Genomic DNA, 21,325 nt, shown 5'->3' with positions numbered 1-21,325 from the left:
ATGTGCACACAGCGTGGCTTCACTTTAGTTTCGATTGGCACAAAAGATTAGATTTGCAGTCTAAATGCCCGTGGCACATTAAATTTAGGGTAATCTAATCTGCAGTACATTATTGTGACATGATTTATGCTGCGCAGCGTTGTGTTGCACGAGGCTGACTTTTTAATGTTTTTATATTGAACATACAAAAATCAACATAGAAGTTTTGCCAGATGTGAAGAGATGGCAGAAGAAAATGAAAACACAAATATTAGAGCTACTTTCTGTCATGGTCTGTGGATTTTGGTGCACTGAATTTTTTGATTGAATGACTTTATTTTGTTTCTTTAATATGTTTCCTTTTGTTTCAGCTTAGCTTGGTTTTGTTTGTTTGTTTTGCTTCATTTGTGAGCATCAAATTCAGGTTTTAATCATCAGACTTGCCCTGCATGAGTTCATCCTTGCTAGAGCCTCATCTTTTTCTCTGTTTCTCCTGTGCTTCTGTTCGCCCTGGTTTATGGCCAGCACTTACTGCCCACCTCCAGAGGTGATAATGGTTCTACCTGTGGTTTTGTTTGTATGTTAGCAAGATTTCTCTGGAACCACCATTTAATAATTTTTTAAATAATCAGAATTGTCCAATCCAAAAATGTCTCTAACTCAGTTTTACAGACCTTTGGCTACAACTTGGTGAGGTAGTAGCTGCAGTCATTCTCAATGCATACTATGAGCACTAAACATTGCCCAATATCTTTGTTTTAACTGTCACTAACTACTGGTGTCAGCTGTTTGTCTGTTTGCAAAATATCTCATGAACTATGCTACATTCAGAGGATGCAGTGTAGCTTATTAAAGACGGTGGCACCTTCGTGATCTGAGAAAAATGTTTGCTTTGGTAGGAAGAAACTGCAAATATAATATTAATTTCAATTATTCAGAAACCAATTACACTATTGATTTAGTGCCTTGATGTTTATCTGGCTCAACAGATTATAAGATAATATTTTAGCTAATATTTTGCAGGTGTAAAACCAGTGGCAGTTTCAGACTTAAAGAAGCTAAGTGTTTGTGTTGTTTGCAGAAATAAACTTATCTTCTTTAATCAAACTGCATGTGAAGGTTTAAACTTGTGGAAGGCAATGCGCAAAATGAGGCAACGCTGTGTAACTGCACACAAGAGCAGATACGATTGTATAGAAATCTACAGGAGGGTTACTCTCAATCATGATTCAAACCTCTGTTTGTGAAGGTTTGACTGCATGTCATAAACTCTGCACACAAAACAACAAATCAAACGTAAAAAGTGAAATCCAGCACTGCTGCCTGCAGTGATTGCTCCGGGCTTTATAACGTCAGCTTTTCTGCTTGTTCTGTCTGAAACTTACTCTCAAAGACAATTTGGCCAGGCCTGCAATTCTGGCAGAACTTCTTTTATATATTAATTTTACCCACCGCCAAAAGACGAAGGCAGACAAATATGTTCATGTGTGTGGATGAATTTGTGTGTATGTCTGTTACCAAGATATCTCATGAACCATTGGACAGATTTTGATGAAACATCCAGAAAAAAAATCAGTAAATATACCTGTCCAGCTGATTAAGTTTTGGAGCCAACATAATTCAAGATGGCTGTCACAGCCAACTGAATCCAGAAAACACAAAAATGGCTGTAATTCAGTCAATTTCACAGCTATTTTGCTAAAAATGTGTTGTGGTTGTAGCTGAAAGCCACATCTGTTAAATGCATGAGATTGAGTAGAACAATTTTTCAAGGCATGAAAGGCAGCAGGCATTATGCATCCCTTTGAGGAATGCTAGGCATTTAATTTTATGAAGGTTTCCACTTATCCTTAAAGACACAGATAAAGCAAAAATAAATTTTAAAAGTTGCCTGTGCCATTAAAAGTAAGACATTCAAACTACCTTATACTTTTATGTCAATATTTTTACCCATTTGATTTCAGAGGCATTAAAGGGGATACTTTTCACTTTTAACTCATCAGTGGTGCAAGAAACATCATGTTTTCACCCATGAGTGATTTTCTTAAGGTTGTAAAAAGGCCCTAAAATAGCTTAAATCACAGCACATCCTCCCAGAGGGTAATTGTAAAACTTTATCTGATTATCCAGACATGGGAGATATTTTGTGCTGGTTCTGCCTCATCACACTCATCTTGCTCTTTGTTGCAGAGGCAGACGCGAGACACAACCAGATTAGAGTGCCCTCTGATGAATGAGTTGGAGATCCTGACTCACAGGTACTGGCTTTACGCAGAATTACAAATACGGTGAGGCAGCTTCTGACAGGGCAACACTGTGGCTAGCGGTGTGCACCCAAGTGAGACAAAATACAGCTAGATTGTAAATCACTGGTGTCTGCTCCTGAGCCGAAAGCGGCAGCAGTCACAGTGCTGAGGCGTCGTGTTGGCAGTGAGCTGAGGATGTATGTGAAGAGATGAATAGTGGAACCAAAACACACAACGCATCAGGGCACATCTCTTTGCTTACCATACAGACAGAATTTGTTGTTAGTGGATAAAAAAATTCATCCTCTCTGCATCTCCAAACACTGCATCCACATTGTCAGAATAGACAATAGAAGTTTTTTTATGTTCTTATTTTGTATTCATTTATTTATTTATTTGCATAAATTCTACTGGTAATGTAAAAATGAATGCCTAACATTTCTTGAAGGAATGTATGACGCCCACCATCTTTCATGCCAGAGTTTTAGACTGAGATCATCTTACGTTTACAAACAATACAGTTACAACCACTATGGTCAAATCTTGAAAATACCAAATCTTAGCTCAATATCTTTAAAACTATAGCCTTTTTTGTTTATAGGCTGGGCTCAATTACTCATCTTTATTCAAGTTGACTCCAAAAGACGAACCGACAGTTTTTACTTTCTGACAGTTTCATTAAAATCTCTTCTGTCGTTCATAAAATGTTTTGCTGTCAAACCAACAGTGTTGAATCCAACAGGTAATGCCAAGGTGTTGGACAAAGATATTGTGTAATTTGACAATATGTTGCACTCAAATTATGTTTAAAGAATGGTGCTTAGCTAATACCACAGAAGGTTTTAACTCAGTAGCTTTAAAATTGGCTGAGTTATAGCCCTTTTTGTGTTTTCTTTAGTCAGTTGGCTGTGGTGGCCATCTTGAACTGGGTTGAATATGAAAGTTAATCAGTCACAAATGTTCATGATGACTTGCTGAATGAGTCATTTAAATTTATTCAGTGGTTTATGAGATATTTTGCTAACAGACAGACTTGAATATTTTAAGGTAATGGCAAAGTTTTAGACACAAATCTTGTGCAGTGATTTGGCACTCAGAGTACAAGTTCAGGATCAGTTGCAGCTACTACCACACTAAAGTTCAGTTGGATATCTGTAAAAATGACTGAGTTACAGACGTTTTTGTGTTAGCTACGATTGCTTTGCTGTGGCTGCCATTTTGAATCAAATTGCTTCCCAAACTTAATCCGTCGAAGATGTCTATCCAATGATCACTGTCTGAAAGTTTCATTAAAATATGTTCCTGTGATTCATGAGATATTTTGCTAACAGTACAGGCACTCACACACAGACACAGGCAGTGGGCAATAATGACTCCTGACTGATGCCCAGCACTCATATGAGTATCTAATCTTGGCACAATCCACTTTTGTAATTGGCCTTTTTCTCAAACATAAAAACCAAGAGGCACTGCAAAAACCTGCACATAGTCTTTAGCTGCCAAGTCATTCTCCACACTTTATGGTCACCCTCTCAGCACAGAGGAATCGTTATCAGAACTCACTTATGGCTGGATGATGCCATATAACAGATGATGTTATTGAGTTATCGCCATCATTTCAGAGCCAATGACATGCTAAATGTTTCCTTCCAAAAGAGGGATCAAAGGAAAGTGTTGTTGCTAAATAGTGAAGCAATAGCTTTCATGCCTGAGGTGAGTTAAGCCATCAGCTGTATGTCGAATCCGCCTCTCAGAGCGCTCGATCAAACTCCTCCTCGCAATACTCCATCATCAGCTTGCAAGCACGTTGCTGCTGGCTGGACAGCATTGCCGTAGGCCACTAATGCATAGATGTTTTCAAAAAGGGAAGATCAGCCCATTACAGACCAATCACCAGACGAAATCTCTGCGTAGCCAGAAATGAGTTTGTTGGTCAGCCTGACTGAAAGAGAGTGGACCTGCAAATTTAACACAGCTTGTAAAAAAACACAAAAAGTGGAACAATGTTTGCTCGTACTGACCCACAAAACAACAGCGGCTAAAACTTGTCATCATTCCACTAAAATATTCACAAGGTTTCTATTTCAATACAAAGAATTTCCTTTGAAAGTGCTTGAAAAATAAGCAATATGTACAACATTTTAGCTTATCTTAATTTAAATATATTAAAGCAGTTTAAAATCCAAGATTCTGGATTAATTATTGTCCTTGAAATTACAGAAAACCAAATAAAAATCTTCTACCTGTCACAAAAATTGGCATATTTCTTCAGTCTGTTTAGATATCGCCATGAAACTTTCAGCACATGTTTAATGAATGTGCAGCTTTATTCAGTGGTTAGGACTGTTACGTGTCCCTGTGTTACCTTTGTAAATGAGTGCCTGATTAATCGTTCTTCTCCTTTCAGTGGAGTGGCTGGGAGGAGGTTTAAGAGGGATTAGCTCCACCTACCAGGAGGGCGGAGGGAGTCCGGAGGAATACCTGATTGTTGGCGGCACCTGACCCTCGCTTCCGCTCCTGTTTAAACAGACATTGTTATGTGCACCTGATGGCCACCTTGTTAGACCGTTTTGAGTCTGGGAGTCTCAGGTATCGGTTCGATTTTCCGGTTTTTGGTTGTAGGGTAAGATCTCAAGGCAGGTTGAGGGGAGCGGTCTGAAACTGACGGCCTACCGCTGGCTGGTTTGAGTTTTCTCCCACTCTTTTATTCATTTTGCCCAGGCTTCCAGATTTACTCTTGTGTCCGGACTTGGGTTCAATAAAAAGTTGTAAGATGTAATCTAGTCTGGACTCTTTATGTTGCGTGTCCGGCACAGTGAATCCAGGACTGTGACAAGGACGAATACTTATTGGTTAACTTTTATTCAGTCAAAAGATTGAATTGTGACTGCATCATTACTGAGAGGCACTTTATGCATGGACACCAAATTTTACTGAGGTTAGAAAAGTGTGTGCAGATATACTAAATCTGCTCATATTTACTATATATAGTAGGTACTTTAAAACATGAACTATTAGTTCATTAGGTTGTTTAGAAAAAAAAATATTTGTGCCTACAGGGAAATCAGCATGCTTTGGTCAGACCAGAGAAATTATTTCGCTGCTAGCCCACAAATCAGAAGTATAATAAAAATAGATGAATACAATTCTGGGTATTTTCCTCATACGTGATCAATGCAGACTCACAACATTTCAACCCCGTAGCCAATAAAAAGGGATTTTTGTGCAAATGATTTAGTGGGGTCCTGAACCCAACTTGGGGAACCACTGGTTTATAACGATATGCCTCAGCAGTCCTTAGAAACAGAAACAAATAAAGATTTGTGTCTTACTCTCTCTGCTGCAGTATGAGAGAATGTATTTTTTTCTTTTTTTTTTTTTTTTTTTTACAAATGAAACCACCAACTAATATCAATACATAAGACACCGAGTTTGTGCTTCTCATTCTGTCTCTGTGCTTTTTTGAAGAAATATGACAAAAAAAAGTACATTTGCAGACTTTGTCACAAGGGATTAAAGAGTGCTGGAGCATGATGCAGAAATGTAACAAACTTGTGATAACAGCAACTAAATGGAATTGGATATGTACCTAGTTTAAAGAATTTCATTTTACGTCACATCATTACCCTCTCTGCTGTCAGCTGGATATTTTCATTTTTTATTTTACAGCTAGACTGGAAAAATAGTAAAGAGCTAATATTTCTTTTGTAGTCATGCATTTTCACAAGTTCTGCCTCCCAAAGGATAACTCTATCCTCACTTCATATACGGCTTTTTGATAATTCTGCTTTTTGTGTTTGTAAAACTGGTCTTGCGCATTTATACTACTCCTACAAAAAAATCTCTGAAATTATTAACATTACTTGTTAATAATGCTTGAAACCATCTGCCCGACATTTTATCACCTTTATTGCTTTAATATATTGAACACTGGGTTATTATGAGGCTGTCTTTTATGAATTTATTCATTTATTTGTATCTTTGGAAATGCAGATCTTTAACAATTAAAGTATTTTTCCATTAAATGCAGCCTAAACAAAGCTTTTAGATCACTGTGCTGCTTTCATTTCACTGTAATTTACTATACTTCCTGCTTTCTTCCAGCCTAGAAAAACACATTTACATAGAAAGGTTGCACACGTGCATTCACTGTTGTACTCTTCCTCATGAGTTGATAAATATTTACCTGCTGTCAGCCACTGAGGAAAACTCCCAAACAGGGGGCTCCAAGTAGGCCCACCACCCTTCACCATGACTGACTCCAAGTCAGCCATGGTGAAGTCAGCTGCTTATTTGTATTGCTCAGGATAAAAACAAGCAAATTTTGTTATGTTTTTCTTTTTGACAAGAAAAGCCCAGTTAGGTGGGTGTTAAGGCTCATTCAAGGTTCCAGAGCCTTGTCATAGTTTTTTGATTTGTGTTAGATTTGTTTGTTTGTTTGTTTTCTTGAAAACTCTTACCTCTGGTTTCACATCACAGTAAGCAGAGATTTGCAGACTCGCAGATCATCTGACATGATTTAAGATGCCCTGGTTTATTTAGAGTATATATATGGGGCGGCAGTGGCGCAGGAGGTAGGGGGGGTTTGTCCTGTAATCGAAGGGTTGCTGGTTCGAGCTCCCGCTCTAGCTGTCTCAGCTGTTGTGTCCTTGGCAAGACTTCACCTGCCTTGCCTACTGGTGGTCAGAGGGCTCGGTGGCGCCGGTGTGGTGGCAGCCTCACCAGGGCAGCTTACCGCCATCAGTGTGAGGATGAATGGGTGAATGATTGTAGCGCTTTGGGGTCCTTGGACTAGATAAAGCGCTATATAAGTGCAAGCCATTTACCATTTACCATATCGCAAGTTGGTGTGTTTTGTGGTAAAAATAGTAGCATTTTGCCAACTTCAGCACAAGCATTTTTGCATTACAATTTTGCAATCACTATTGTTTTGTGACAACCTCCACATTTCCTGAAAATGTCATCAAAATCTGTCCCTTAGTTCTTAAATAATCTTGTTAACAGACAGACAAACTCACAAACAAACCGAAAACATAACCTGATTGGCCGAGGTAATAAGTTAAACACTTCCCTCATGGTGCTTGTGTGAAGGATGTACATTATCTTATGACTCTGCAGTCTGCTCTCTTGGCTGCCTCGTCAAACAATACCATTATCCCAGATCAGCATGCGTTACATGAGTAGATAAGAGCTGGGAAATTATACAGCAGTTATATACTGCAAGTGGCAGACAGTAAATTCTCAACAGCAGCTCCATTAAATCAGAGTCTCTCAACAGAAAGGTGTCCCCTCTGGTTTGAACTTGTGTATAACTTTTTACAGCATGCCGCCTCATCTCTCATTTCAAACACTTCTCAGTTTGTCCTCTGTGGAAGTTTCTGATGTCCTGCAGCACATATTACTAAACAGCTGAGCACATAGACAGCCTTCTTCAGAGATCAAAATTCTAATTATGTAAATGAACAAGATTTTATTTAAAGATTTAACGCTGATAGTGAACTTTCCATTTTAGGTATAATGCTATTCTGCTTGGCTGGAAGGTCAGTGGTGGCCTTTCATTAAATGTCTGGCCTTGAGGTATTGCCAGCAGAGTATAATCACTATTCTGTATTAATATGCTGATCAAATCCAGAGTTCCAGGCATAGACATGCCTTTTTATTCCCATAGTTCCATTAGATATTCAGCTTCAAATATGCAAAAGCATCATCATTGCAGGCTGTACCTGCTGCAGGGTTACTTTCTGACATCAGGCAAAGAATCATGCATCCTCGATGTCCAGTTAAGCATGACGGGAAGGCTCCTGTGGCTATGCTTGGTTGCAGACATCATCTGCAATCTGTTTGGTTTCAGGTGTTATGCATTCAAATGCATTTTGCAGAAGAAAATTATCTCCCTCTGAAGAATGCTCAATGCACAATTGTCCTATTGATTTGGCCATGCCTGAGCATGAAAATTCCTCATTACGTTTTTCTGTTTTAAACAGGGTATTAGCTGAAGCAAATAACTTTCTGCAGCTTCACCAGTTGGGTTCATAATACTAGTGGATTTTTAAGCATAAATATTGGTAGGGCAGATGTTGGCTTTAATCCCTGAATTTCTTCTACACCCATATTTGATATGATTTCATAAGCTAGATTCATTTATAAGCCTCATTAATGTAGTAATTAGGCTAAGAATGTCTATTCAGGGTTAGGAAGTAACTACTTAGCCCTACATGTAACGATGCTAAATAACTTGATTACAAAATAAAAGTCTTAATCTGTGACACTTGACAAAGAAAATGTTGAGATTGTGTCTTGTGTCCATCACAACAACACTATAATAATCAATTCAGACAGAGGCAGGAAATCTTTCCCTCCTGAAATAAGAGTATTTTTAATTTTAACTGTGTCAAATAAAACACATGGACAGTTATACAGCTGTGTGTACAGGGGAGCAGCTCTTTAAATGTCTAACTATTACGTTCAGAAGCCACATGATTAGTAAAATAAGATTCACTTGCAATCTGAGTGCAGCTATGAACAAGAAAACAGGCCTACCCTGTTGGGAGAAAATGTCCTGACGTATGTCTCCCTTTGGTCCTTAGCTTTCTGGTTTCTGGGGCTGCCTGGTCCATCTTGCTTGATTTACAATTGATTTTTTAATTTTAGTCCCACAAATGGATGTTTTTTAACAGAAAGTCTACACTGTTGGATACAACAGGTTATGCTGCACAACATACCAGTACTCAATAAGGATCTAGTGTTTTAAATTCCATTAAAAAAAGTTAAAATAGTTGAAAAACATACAACTACAAGCTAAGTTATTAAATAACATTATTTATTAAGAGAAACTACTTTGGGAGGCAAATGTTTTGCCCTTAGGAACCGTCTGGTTTGTAGATCTGTAGGTCATTGCAAAGGTAAAAATATTGCAAGTCATCTACTGTTTTAGGTTTTCAGTTGTCCTGCTTTCTCTGAAACAACCTGCCTTTAAAGCTTTGCATAATGCAAAAGATCTGGAAGTCCTGTAGTGGTGCTGATGCAGTCAGAACAAACACAACATGCCTCGCAGCATCACTGTCATACCCACAATCACAGGAAAGAAGGTCCTCACCTCTTTCACTCTTCATACTCACACCTTGCAAAGAAAGGTTTTGCCACTTGTGCCAAAAATGGTTTTACATATTATCTTTACTTCAGATGTGCAGTTACTGCTCACCCGCATGAATAATAAAATTCAAAGTGTAATCCTTAAGGAAAAATAAGGAAAAAAATGTATATCTATTGTCTGACCTGGATAAAAATAAATAAATAAAAAGACTACGGAGACGCATTGCCAGAAGTCATTTTCATTATTCAAATATTGAGCCAAATCATCAGGTTTAAGTCAAATAATGCTGAACATAGTGACGAGCTTCAGCAAACCTGGCAGTGCTCAGACCTGTACTTCACAAACTCACTACACACACAAATCTCCGAGCGGTGATAACTGTCATCCTGAAGGTCAAGATTTCCAATAGCCCGTCTTCAGAGTCTGAGATAGCCAAGGTATGAAGAGACGAAGATAGAAGAAGAAAAAAAAAATGATTATAGTGAAATCTGGCATTTTCTGGATGAATGCACTTTGGCACTGAGCGACTGATTGTGAGTGACACTGTATGACCAGTCCCAGCCTGTGTGAGCATCTGTGCTGTCAGAGACACAGAGGGGAGAAAAGGGGTCTGAGTGTGTTATCATGCGGCTGTTATTCTCCAGCTGAATAACTTACAGCTGGAAGATTATATTCGACAACATTAGGAGGGAACAAAGTAAACTTGGCATTTTTTCCTTTACTTGCAGCTTTCTTCTGGGTGATTTAATGCGCTCCTGACAGCCATATTGGAGGCCCATGGCTTTCAGCCTTGGAGGCTTATTGTGGCTCTAAACAAAGTGACAAATTTATCATCTAAGCTGAATATATTTGATGTGGAAGATTGATTTACTGCTAATAAATTTGATTGATTTTGTGTTGGGGTGTCATCTTGTTTGCTTGCAAAACATTGAATTGTCTACTAAACATCACTTTCTCCGATTTAACGCAGCAGATTTCCACACCACATAATTAGACCTGCCAACAGTGCGTTTGAGGCCAGGGAATATTCCTCCATGTGTTAGAAGAGAAAGAAAGAATTTCTCATTTTATATGGTATTTTTTCCCAAGGAACTGATTTTCTTTCATTTTTATTAAATCAATAACCACATTGTTTTGTAACAAGCACGTTGTTGTGGCCACGATACATTTCAGAGTTGATATTTGGAAACTTTTGCAGAATGGTTGTGTATTTTTTAGCTCTGTGGCCTTAAAACAATGAGTGTTCCAGGTTGAATTTGTTGTGTTCATGCACATTATTAAGTAGCCTTCTTTTATATTATATGTATGACTGTCTAATAAGGTTCCAAATAGCAATCTCCACTAGAACCCTCAAATTCTGGTAATTCTAGCTGGAATAAAGTCAAAGTGGGTGACGGCATCCACGCATTCCATTCAACTCAAACACAAGTGGCTAGCTGCATACAAACACTGATAATTGAATCAATACCCTTTAATTCAGCTTAGTAAAACATTTTTGAAACAGCAAAGACATTTCTGCATGATTATAGTATTAAAAATACTTTAAAATGAAAAGCAATAATGTACTTTTTGTTGAATAAAATAATAATTTGAATTGTTGCAGCTGAAAAGAGGGGCCACGTAGATTTTATACATATAAAGACAAAATAATGGTATACCACAGATTTCACTAAACAAGATATTACAAAAATTGTAAATGTTAATGCAAAATATTTAAAATAAATACAAATATACAAAATACTGTATTGAATATAAAATGGAAGCACAATAATAAAAGATAGAAAATATTTGTACAAATAAACTACAAAATAAAAGTTTTGATCAATACCTGAGAAAAGTTGCAAAATCTTATGACCAGACAAATATAATATTGATCACAAAAGTTTATTGTTGCCATTAATTACACATTAATAAACACAATTGCTTAATCAGTATATCCTTATTATATGTTTTTTTTTTATTTTATTTTTGCTGAAATGCCAACAGAGCAAAGAGGAAACAGCATACAGGAAGTTAGAATAATCTTTTGACCTTCACATGTAAAGTTTTGTGATTTATTTATTTTTTTTTAAGTTTGTGCTTTTTTAGAATTTTGTTGTATTATTGTGTCAAAAAGTAAACATGCACACATAATTTCTCTCATCCATCTATCCTCTGCAGTTCAGGAAGGCAAAGGCCTGGAACCTTCCTCAGGCTGTCATTTGGCCAGAGGCAGAAACACCTTGGACAGGTCAGCGGTTCATCTCAGGACCTGCACAGAAACACTCACTATCATACATCCCAATACTTATACTGACGCTGTTTAAAGATCAAGTAACACGCACGTCTGTGCATCCAAACACCCGGAGGAAACAAATGGTCACCTTTGTGCTGCCTTCAAGCAGGCCTCCAGTCTTTTCTAGATTTAACGCTAGTGTTGCTTGTTGTTTGTTTGTTTAGATTTGATTTGTTTTTTTGTTTGTGAATCTATATCTAAAGATATAAATCATAAGCATGTATATGTAAGGATGGCAGTAAATAGTAAACATATCAAATATTTCAACTAAACAATTATACCTTCATTTTGAATTTTGTGGCAGAAACACAATTCAAAAACAGAAACAGGGGCCATGTTTCCCACTGTGAAGCATTTCCTCATCTTTTAGCAACAGTCTGTAAATGTTAAGGTACGGAGGAGAGCAGCTGCTGGAGTTTTAAGAGGGGAATGTTGTTCCATTCTTGTCTGATGTATAACTTCAGCTGTTCAACAGTCTGGGGTTATCTTTGCCAGATTTTTTGCTGAATGGGAGCAGATGCTGTTCTAAAAACTCAATATACTTTTCTGTATTGATGATGCCTCTCCAGATGTGTAAACTGCCCATGCCAGAGGCTTTAATGCACCCCCATACCATCAGAGAGGCAAGCTTTTGAACTGTGTGCTGATAACAGGCTGGACCATCCCTCTCCTCTTTACTACAGAGAACATGACGTCTGTAGTTTCCAAAAAAATGTTCAAATTTTATTTTGTCTGACCTCAGAACAGTTCTCCTCGTTGGTCCAGAGAAGACGGCAGCATTTCTGGATGGTGTTCACATCTGGCTTCTTCTTTGCCTGATAGAGCTTTAAGCAGCATCTGTGGACGGCACGGTGAACTGTGTTTACAGACGATGATCGGTGGAAGTTTTCCTGAGCAGAACAGAACCAGAACCTGATCACCAACATCCAGCCTTGACCTTTGACCTCAGAGGTTTCTCCATATTCTTGAAATATTTTGATTGTTGTATGAACTGTAGATGATGGGATATTCAAAGTCTTCTCAGTTTTATTCAGAAATTGTTCCACTTTTTTAAAACTGCAGCTTTTTGCAGAGTGGTGAACCTCTGCCCATATTTACTTCTAACAGATTTATCCTCTCTATTCTCTATATTCTTTTTGTACACATTGCTCTTACTAACCTGTTCTCAATGAACCTAATTCATTGCAAATTCTCTTCCAGCTGTTTTATATATGTCCCACTTTTACAGTTTTGTTGCCACTACCCCAACCATTTAAAATTACTTTCTTTCAAATAAATGATACATTTTTTTAGTTTAAAACATTTGTTTACTATATTCTATTGCCAAGAAAATGGGTTTATGGGATTTTCAAATCATTGTATTCTGTTTGCATTTACATTTTACACAACGTTGCAACTCTTTTGGATTTATTGTTGTAATAATGTATTGAGTCTTTAAAGCCAGAAGGCGCAATCCAACATTTTCTTTTTATAGAAATGCATAAGCTATGTACATACTTCTCAAAAACCTAACAAATGTACTGTAGCTCTCAGAAAAAAAGAAAAATAGTAAGCTGATGAACATTTAAGTTTTCCTTTGAGCCCTCTGTGTGAGGACACTGGGTTGTTTGCCCACTCTTAGCACAAGCTGTGTTTCATCTTTCAGCAGCTTATATAAATTCAACACGAAGTATTCTTTGCAGGTATCTTTGTCTGATCTGAATATTTGGACAGTTGTTTTCTGTAGACCTCCATCACATTGTCAGAAGTGGGTCCTTGGAGACGTAAGATGCAAGCGCACTGCCTGTAAAAAAAATAAAAATGAGGATGTTGTGAAGGATAGTATTTGTCTTTAAGTTCTTCAACCTTATGTGCCAAGGAGGGAAAATAATTGAGAATTGTCTGAAAATGCTATCACCCTTATGCCCATCAGAAAAATATTAATAACCTCTGTCTCTTCACTGTGGTTAGAGGTAACGTATTTGAAACCTTGATCTGATTGGAGAACACATGAGCTGAAATTGTAGCCTGCTGCATGAAACAAAGGTTTTCTGTGGCTGGGGGAAGCAGTTAGACTGCTTTTGTTCTCTCTGCAAAGCTCCTGTTGGCTTGACCTAAGTCGGGATGACATGTTCACCTCCTATTTTCAGTACCTATTTTGGGATGACTGTAACTTACTCTGACATTGCTGGGGGCAGCACTTCCTCTGGATTACTCACAATAGAAAATGTCTCTAATGTGTTTTGGCTGTTATCTCAGGGTAAAATAATGTGGGGAATAAAAAGGAGCATTATTTGTTTTGGTCAAACACAAATGATACGATAACATGCGTTAGATACTTTAGATTCATTTTTGGTGGGTTTTTACACAAAGTAGTTTGGTTATATGTACTCGTTAATTCATTTCTCCTCTCTGCACCATTTGGCCTAAATCAAAGAACAGCCAAGAAAGATAGAATCACCTTGGCTAATGTGTTAGGTTAATCAGGAAAACTTCATCATTTAAATGCAAAAAAGAACATGTAGAAAATTGATTTTATCTTCATGGAGCAGGTAGAGTTCAAGACAAGGTAAAATGCACTGAAAGGAGAACAGGTTCTTTGCAAATGCAGGGATACTTGTTTTTCTGCAGGTTGGCCTCATGCTCAAGGACCTCCTGAGGGTCTTTTTTACGTGGCATTACAAATGTTTTACTGTCAAAGAGGACACTTATTTCTTCATTTTAAGTGAAAATAAAAAAAATCAGGAGCTTCTATTTATTTTCTTGCAGTATTTCCCAGCATTACTTTTTGGAATCACCACCTGCCAAAGGTGAAAGTGGAGAGATCCTTTTTTGCCTTTGTCTCTGTGTGGGTTTTTTTGGCTGTAGTGTTTGCAAAATGTCTCATGAGTCACTCAACAACTTTTCAGAAAGTAACCGTTGGGATGACATGTACAACTGATTAACTTTTGGAGTCAACCCACTGCAAAATGGCCACCACAGCTAATCAACCTTAGCAAACACAAACATATCCATGCCACAGTGAATCTTACATATATTCAGATAGAAATTTGATGTGGCCGCAGCTGACAGTCATTCAAGATTTCACCAAAACATCTAAAACGCAGTAATTTCTTTACAAAAGATGATCTTAGCTTAAAACTGAGAGCAAAATGTAATCTTTTCATTTTAAGTTGAGATCATTATCAGAAATTTCTATTTATGTTCTCCTGGTATTTCACAACGTCGTTTGTGTTTGAAAATGTGAAATTAATCAGTAAATCAATATTTAATATCTGCAAGAACAGTCTGAAATGCAGGCTGACTGATCCAACCATAAACTCCTCCATCATTGTGCAGTTTTGTGTATATTTTGGAAATATAAAGTGTGCCTAAGCTTTTCAAGTCAAAGACAGCCTTAGGCAATACGTGGTCAGGCAAAGCTGAGTTTAGGAAAATGGAAGTAGAATTAACTCGAAACTCATTTTAATCAACCTTTTCTCACCTCACATAATAGGGTACATTTTTTCTGTCTAGTTCATCAGGATAATCACCTTTGGTTTCTCATGGTGCAATCAGTTTGACTCTGTATCAAAGTTGAAATCAGAGAGAATGGCACAAAGAAGTCTTTCAGAGGTCTGAAGGTCTGATAGAGAAGGATGGTTCTAACTATGCAAACATTTGAATGAAATATGCTTGAAGATTAAAACCAGATTTTTCCATTTAAAAAGAAACAGGTTTGGGTTTAAATAATCAAAGCGGCTCTTGTTCAGGGCGGTGGGGTTTGCTTTGGAGTCTAATCTTTTTTTCTTTTCTTTTTTTTCCCCCCTTTGCGGCAGAAGAAAATTAGAGGGATAGTGTGTATAAAAGTCAGTCACTTCCACTCAGGGTGCTGTAACGTTGCAGCGTTGCCAGCAGAACTGCCAACAGCATCCAGGATGACTTTAATTTTTAATGATCTTCATGTCATTGTGAGCAAAAGAAGAACACCAGTCAAGTCAATGTGAACATAAGGTTTGCATCAACAATAAATCTGCTCTGATTGTAACACAGTAAACAGGAGTTTAATTTACCTTTGACTGAATTGTGCACACAAATAACAAGCAAATTGTCAAATCAAGCCTGATTGTCTTGTGAATCACAATAAAAGTAAAAACTGAAAGACAAAAACAACTTGTCCAGTTTATTTAATTGCTTTACATTCTCAACTTTGTATTTTTGACGCATTTCAGAGCCTCAAACCTGTAGCAACTAGCAAGGTGCAGCCCGATCCTGAGAGGCTGAGAGCTCTGTTCTATTTATAATGCATGAAGCACTTGCCTGTCTAAATGATTAAATCAAACTTGGATGAATGCTCCCTACTGGGATTACAGTATAGATGTGAATGTGAGGATAATGTTCACTGGTGGTTTTTGCTGGTAGAGGAAAAAAAAATCAGTTGTGTAACTTTGGGAAAAAATATATATATATATATGTATACTTCAGCCCATTGTTAGTTCTATCAATTACTGTTGACAAAAAACAAATCACCGAATGTTTCATTTAAAAATTAAAGCCTCTTCTTTGTGATAATTTGACAATCCTGATTTATAAAATCTTGTGTACTCTTTCTGTTTGTTTCCATGATGAGTTTTGCATACCGATGCATTCCAACCTTGTTAGATACTTGATTCTTGGTAAAGATCTGTTTCCATCCTTTACTGTTTGATTTTTGACACACAGGAGACTTGTCTTCCACTTTATAATGCCAGGTATCTTTCTGCTGTAATTCGCTTCATTAGTAAACCCTGGAAAAAAATAATGACAAAGAAAATGATCCAGATAAGGAAGTTAGTTATTCTTTATTTCTGTTGCTCTACGACTACTTTTCTTTACAATACTTACATATACACAATAAAAGTCCTCAATTTAGTTTAGTTCTGATAATATTTGGTTAAGTTTAGGTAATTAACCTGATTGAAATTAGGAAAACATGGGAGTCAGACATTCAAACTCAGAATACATTTTATTGTTGGAAATTTTATCACTTTTTCTACATTCTTTCATGTTATGAGCTATTTTGTAACTTAGTTTCTGGTCTGTAGTATCTTCGTATTTCAGAGTGCTCTCAGTCATGATTGGAGTTTAGTTTATCCTTGTTACTCCTCAGTCCTCCTTGGTTTTCAGCCCTTCACTCACACCTGCTCTGAATCTGATCACCAGCCCAGCTGCTCCCTCTTAGTAATCAAGTCCCCTAGTTTTTATACTCCACTTTACCTGATTGTTTGTTTCGTTCTTCTGATCCCAGTTTAGTTATTAAAACATTTTTTTGAACCTTCTGCTTGGTCTGCGTTTTGGGTCTTCTGAACCACCAGTTAATGACACATCAGCCTGTTTAACCACAGTCGTTATGGGAAACAACCGAACATCCAAAAGAAGAAGCTGCGTATAAAAACCAACACAAAGCTCTTCAACAAGCAATCAATATGTCATGATGGGAATAACAGGCTGTCTGGGATTGGCCCTTTTGGCAGCTTTTCTGTTTTATGCAGTATCCAATTGAATTTATCCCTAAAATAAGTTTTTCCCTTTAAAAAAAACAACAAAAAACAATGTTTTGACAAAACATAGATGCTGGAGATCCACAGTTAGCTGAATATTGTGAGGAGAAATTCTCTGCATAGACAGAGAGACGTAGACTGGTTAGTTTTAGTTTGAACTGTTTAAGATGAGAAAAATTTGCACTTGTACTTTTTAAATAAACTTTAAACTTGGCTTTTAAAACCAAAACTATTCAAAGAAGGGCCACCCTTACTGCTGCAGGTAAGACACTGACCAGTTGTAAGAATCCTCACAGCTGTACTTCAGTGACGCTAAACTGTTGCTTTAAAATAGTATCTTGTATTTTTATCTTGTCCCAGATTCCTTGAAACCAGAGTGTTTCCAGCCAGCTGCATCTTTTTGGGTTAAGCTGAAATAAACCTGGCACAGTTTGGCCCAGACTGCGTTCATGCTTTTAGAGAAAGGCAAAGGTGAACTGCTGTAAAGGAACAAAGTTCACTGCAGAGCGTTGTGACAAAACAGAGTATAACAGCTTGTTTTTTTTCTTCTTTTTTCACTTTATTTTTTATCACCAAACTACTGTTTTTATATTTTAAAAAATGGGTTCACTGATTACTTATGATTCACTTGTGTAAAAAATAACATGTGTGACTGAATTGCTGATTTAAAGATGCACTTTGTTGTTTGTGATGATTAATACACTCATGGACCTTGGGGCAGAAAAAGCGATGACTCATCCGAGCAACACCAGAATTCAGGAGTGTGCTGTGACTTTTAGGATGAACCGAACATCCTGTTCTGCATTGTTAGTTCATGGTAAATGTCTCATATCAACATCCTGTTGCTCTTCCTAAAATCAAACAGTATCCTGCATGTGCAAAAATACTCTTTTTAATAAATTGTTGTAACGTCTGCTTGATTGTCATTCATGTAAAGCTGCTTATTGTTGAAGCTAAGAACAGACCAGCCAGTTTGCCAGATACATCAACTAGGGATGCACCAATATTAATACTCGTAATCATAAAATGTTCCAGTACCACAGTACTGATACCATTTTACAAAAGCTTGACATTCATCTCTCAGTTAAGCAGACAGGTAGTAAAGGAGGAGCAATGTCAGCCATGTGGAGGTAGTTTTAATTTTAATTTTGTTGACCTAGCTGTCCTGATCTACACTCACTATCAACCTGCTAACAACCAATAAATACCACCAGAGGTGAAACAACAAATTGTGTGGAGGAGTTTCAAAGTAAATGATATGAACAGCAGAGGGCCCAGGGAATATACCGATCTGAGCCTGAGCTTTCTGACAATTTCACCACTCAGTCCCTGGCAAGAGGACGAAGGCCTCCATTAAAGCCAAGCCAGCAAGCTGTCTAACAGGGAACTGACCCCTCTGGGACAGATGCCGCCATCAATCTACACCATTCCGAGGACAGGGGACAAAAAAGGGAGAGTAGATAAGGTCAAAACTGACTGTGGTTATCAGAGTACTCCACCACGGGCCATTGATGAGCTTGAAAAGCTGCTTAACGAGCTGCCTAATAAATAGCAGCTGCCAACACGGTATCTAGGAAAGGCGCTGAACTAATGTTTCAAAACTGACTTTTTTTGCAGCCTCTACTTGTGCAGATGCAAAACTGAATGTATTTTAAAGAAGTGAGTGACAGAAACTCTGCCTATTGTTTTACTGTTTTCTTAATATTATTTCTGTTTCAACTTTTAGCAATGTTAGTGTGTAGGAACAGTGCTTCTGTAGTGCTGAAAACAACTGGTGATGACCATTAAACATCATGGACATTGTTTTGGGGTGGAGTTGGAAGGAATTATTTTATTTTCCATTATTTTTAAAAGAATTCACTTGTTGGAATAGATTAAATTTGGTATTAAAGGTTTGGAGTGTGATAGCATTGACTGGTACTCATATCGTCACTCAGTTTTGGCAAACACTCACCTGTAGTCGGTTTGAAACAGATGTGGTGTCGGTGCATCCCTACGATCAACTCTTCTTCATATTTAAAGCCCCTGGAGCAGCATCGGTTTTAATTCCTCTCCCCAACAAAGCAAAAAACAGGCTGCTGAATTTGCAAACAACTGTATAGTGCGTTTGGGGTGTTTTTTTTTTTCTCCATCTCAGCGCTTTGATGTGACCCGAAGGTGTTGCCAATGGGATTGACAACACGCTCCTATGGGGCTTTTGAATTTGGAATAAATCACGGAGACAGGCCCGACGCCCTCGGTGCTCTGCTCCTGGACACTAATATATCTCCCGTATAGCTCACTGCTCCAGTCACTACGCTCAGATGAGAAAAACGACAAGGTGCCTTGGGGAAATGAATTGCATGCATACAATTTACTAATACATGGAAGAAATACCAGCTCATAAATGTTAGCAGGTAAGGCAAAGATGATGTAGATTTGACAGCGATTAATTTATTTCTAACAACACGCTGCTTTTAACGCAGAATGAAACCGCAAGGCACCCTAAGCTCTAATCAAAGAAAAACTTGTCCAAACATTAACGCATTAAAGGCCTAGCATTTCTTGACGGAATGCATATTTCTGACCGCCTTTCATCCCACAGCTTACTACCAAGATCGTCAGACCTTAAAAATAACATTTTTTGTGATTTCATGCAAGATGCTGTGCTCAGAGTGTGTGCTGAGGATGACTCTCAGCTACTACCACATCATATTTTAGCTCAATAGCTGTAAAAATTATCAAAGTTAGAGACAATTTTGTGTTTGCTGGGTTCGCTTTGCTTTGGCGGCCTTCTTGAATCAGGTTGACTCCATAAGTTAATCACTTGTAGATTTCAACCCGATGGTTACTTTCTGAATTTTTCAATACAAGTTTTTCAGTGACTAATGAGATATTTTAATTTTTTATTATATTTTATGGTACAAACAAACTAATTAATTTTATTTATCCAAAACCTTTGTTTTATGTGGATTTTGTTGTATTTTAATTTACCAGCAATGCTTTATATTTTAACATTTGTACATCACTTTTTTAAATGTGTTATTGAATTATACGTGAACTGATTGACTGAAAAGAAATCAGTTTATCATTTATCGTGTTTTTCTAATGTGAAAACTGGTTTCATTCAACTTCAACTTTCTATACTTCAACACGAGTGTGACAACTAAAACGACACATTTGCAAAAATGAAGCAAACCTTTACTCTTTTGCTACGCTTGATTATGTTTAACCAGAAAGAATCGCAGTGGGGTTCCCCATATTGCATTACACCCGGATTAACGCAAAACTGGTTGGCAGGTTATTGGTTGGCTGCATCACGTCTTATTTCATGGGTAAATAAAGGATCAAGAAGACATTAGAGACAGCTCTCGTATTAAATGTAGTTACAGCTGAATATTATTTGCACATGTGACAAAATACAATGTTTAATTTCAAGTGAATGTTAAGTATTTATGCTGCAAATCACGTGACCCCTTAAAATATCTCTCTTTTTCATATTTTATGCCTCCTGCGTAATTTAAAAGAGAGAATTAGAGCATAAAATTACTCAGCCCTCTGTGGAGGAGGGGGAGCAGTAATCACACACACACACACACATTAAGTGCCTTCCTTCTCCTCGACACAAGCTGATGCCAACAAAAGAGATATTTTGTTTGTTGTCTGTTTTAAAGATGTTCAGTTAAGCCTAAATTTAACATAATAGTTACATTTTTCCGGGTAGACGTGGCAGTTAAAGTATAAATTCTCAACATGAAATGATTTAAAAGCAAATAAATCACAAGACTGAGGTGAGGAATTACATTTTGCACAATTACAATAATCTAGCCTGATTAATGCAGGTGTAATCTGTTTCTGTTCTTCACTAAAGTCATTTATTACAAAAATTGAATTTTTAACTGCATAACTTCACATTTTGGCATTTTCCGAAGAAAACTTTGTAATTTATTGTATAAAGATGACAATCTTATGCCACACTATTGTAGCTGTATATAAATTCAGGTAAAATGCACCTTCAAATGTTTTGTGTCTGTTGGTTTTGGTTTCATGCTGTTTTAATATGTTTTCTTTATTCATGTAGGATTTCAGCTTTCACACTATTGTTTTCCTGTCTTTTGTTTTTGTTTCTATTTTTCTGTACTTTTTTTTTTGTTTGTTAGTTTTCCCCCAATTCAACTACTTCTGCATTGTTTGTGCTTTTTTTAGCCCTCATTTGGGAAATGGGTGTTAAGACTTTCAGTTTTTTTTAAACTAT

This window comes from Kryptolebias marmoratus, linkage group LG2 (assembly GCF_001649575.2).
Source record: "Kryptolebias marmoratus isolate JLee-2015 linkage group LG2, ASM164957v2, whole genome shotgun sequence".
NCBI classification, from domain to species: domain Eukaryota; kingdom Metazoa; phylum Chordata; class Actinopteri; order Cyprinodontiformes; family Rivulidae; genus Kryptolebias; species Kryptolebias marmoratus.
This window is presented reverse-complemented; position numbering follows the sequence as displayed.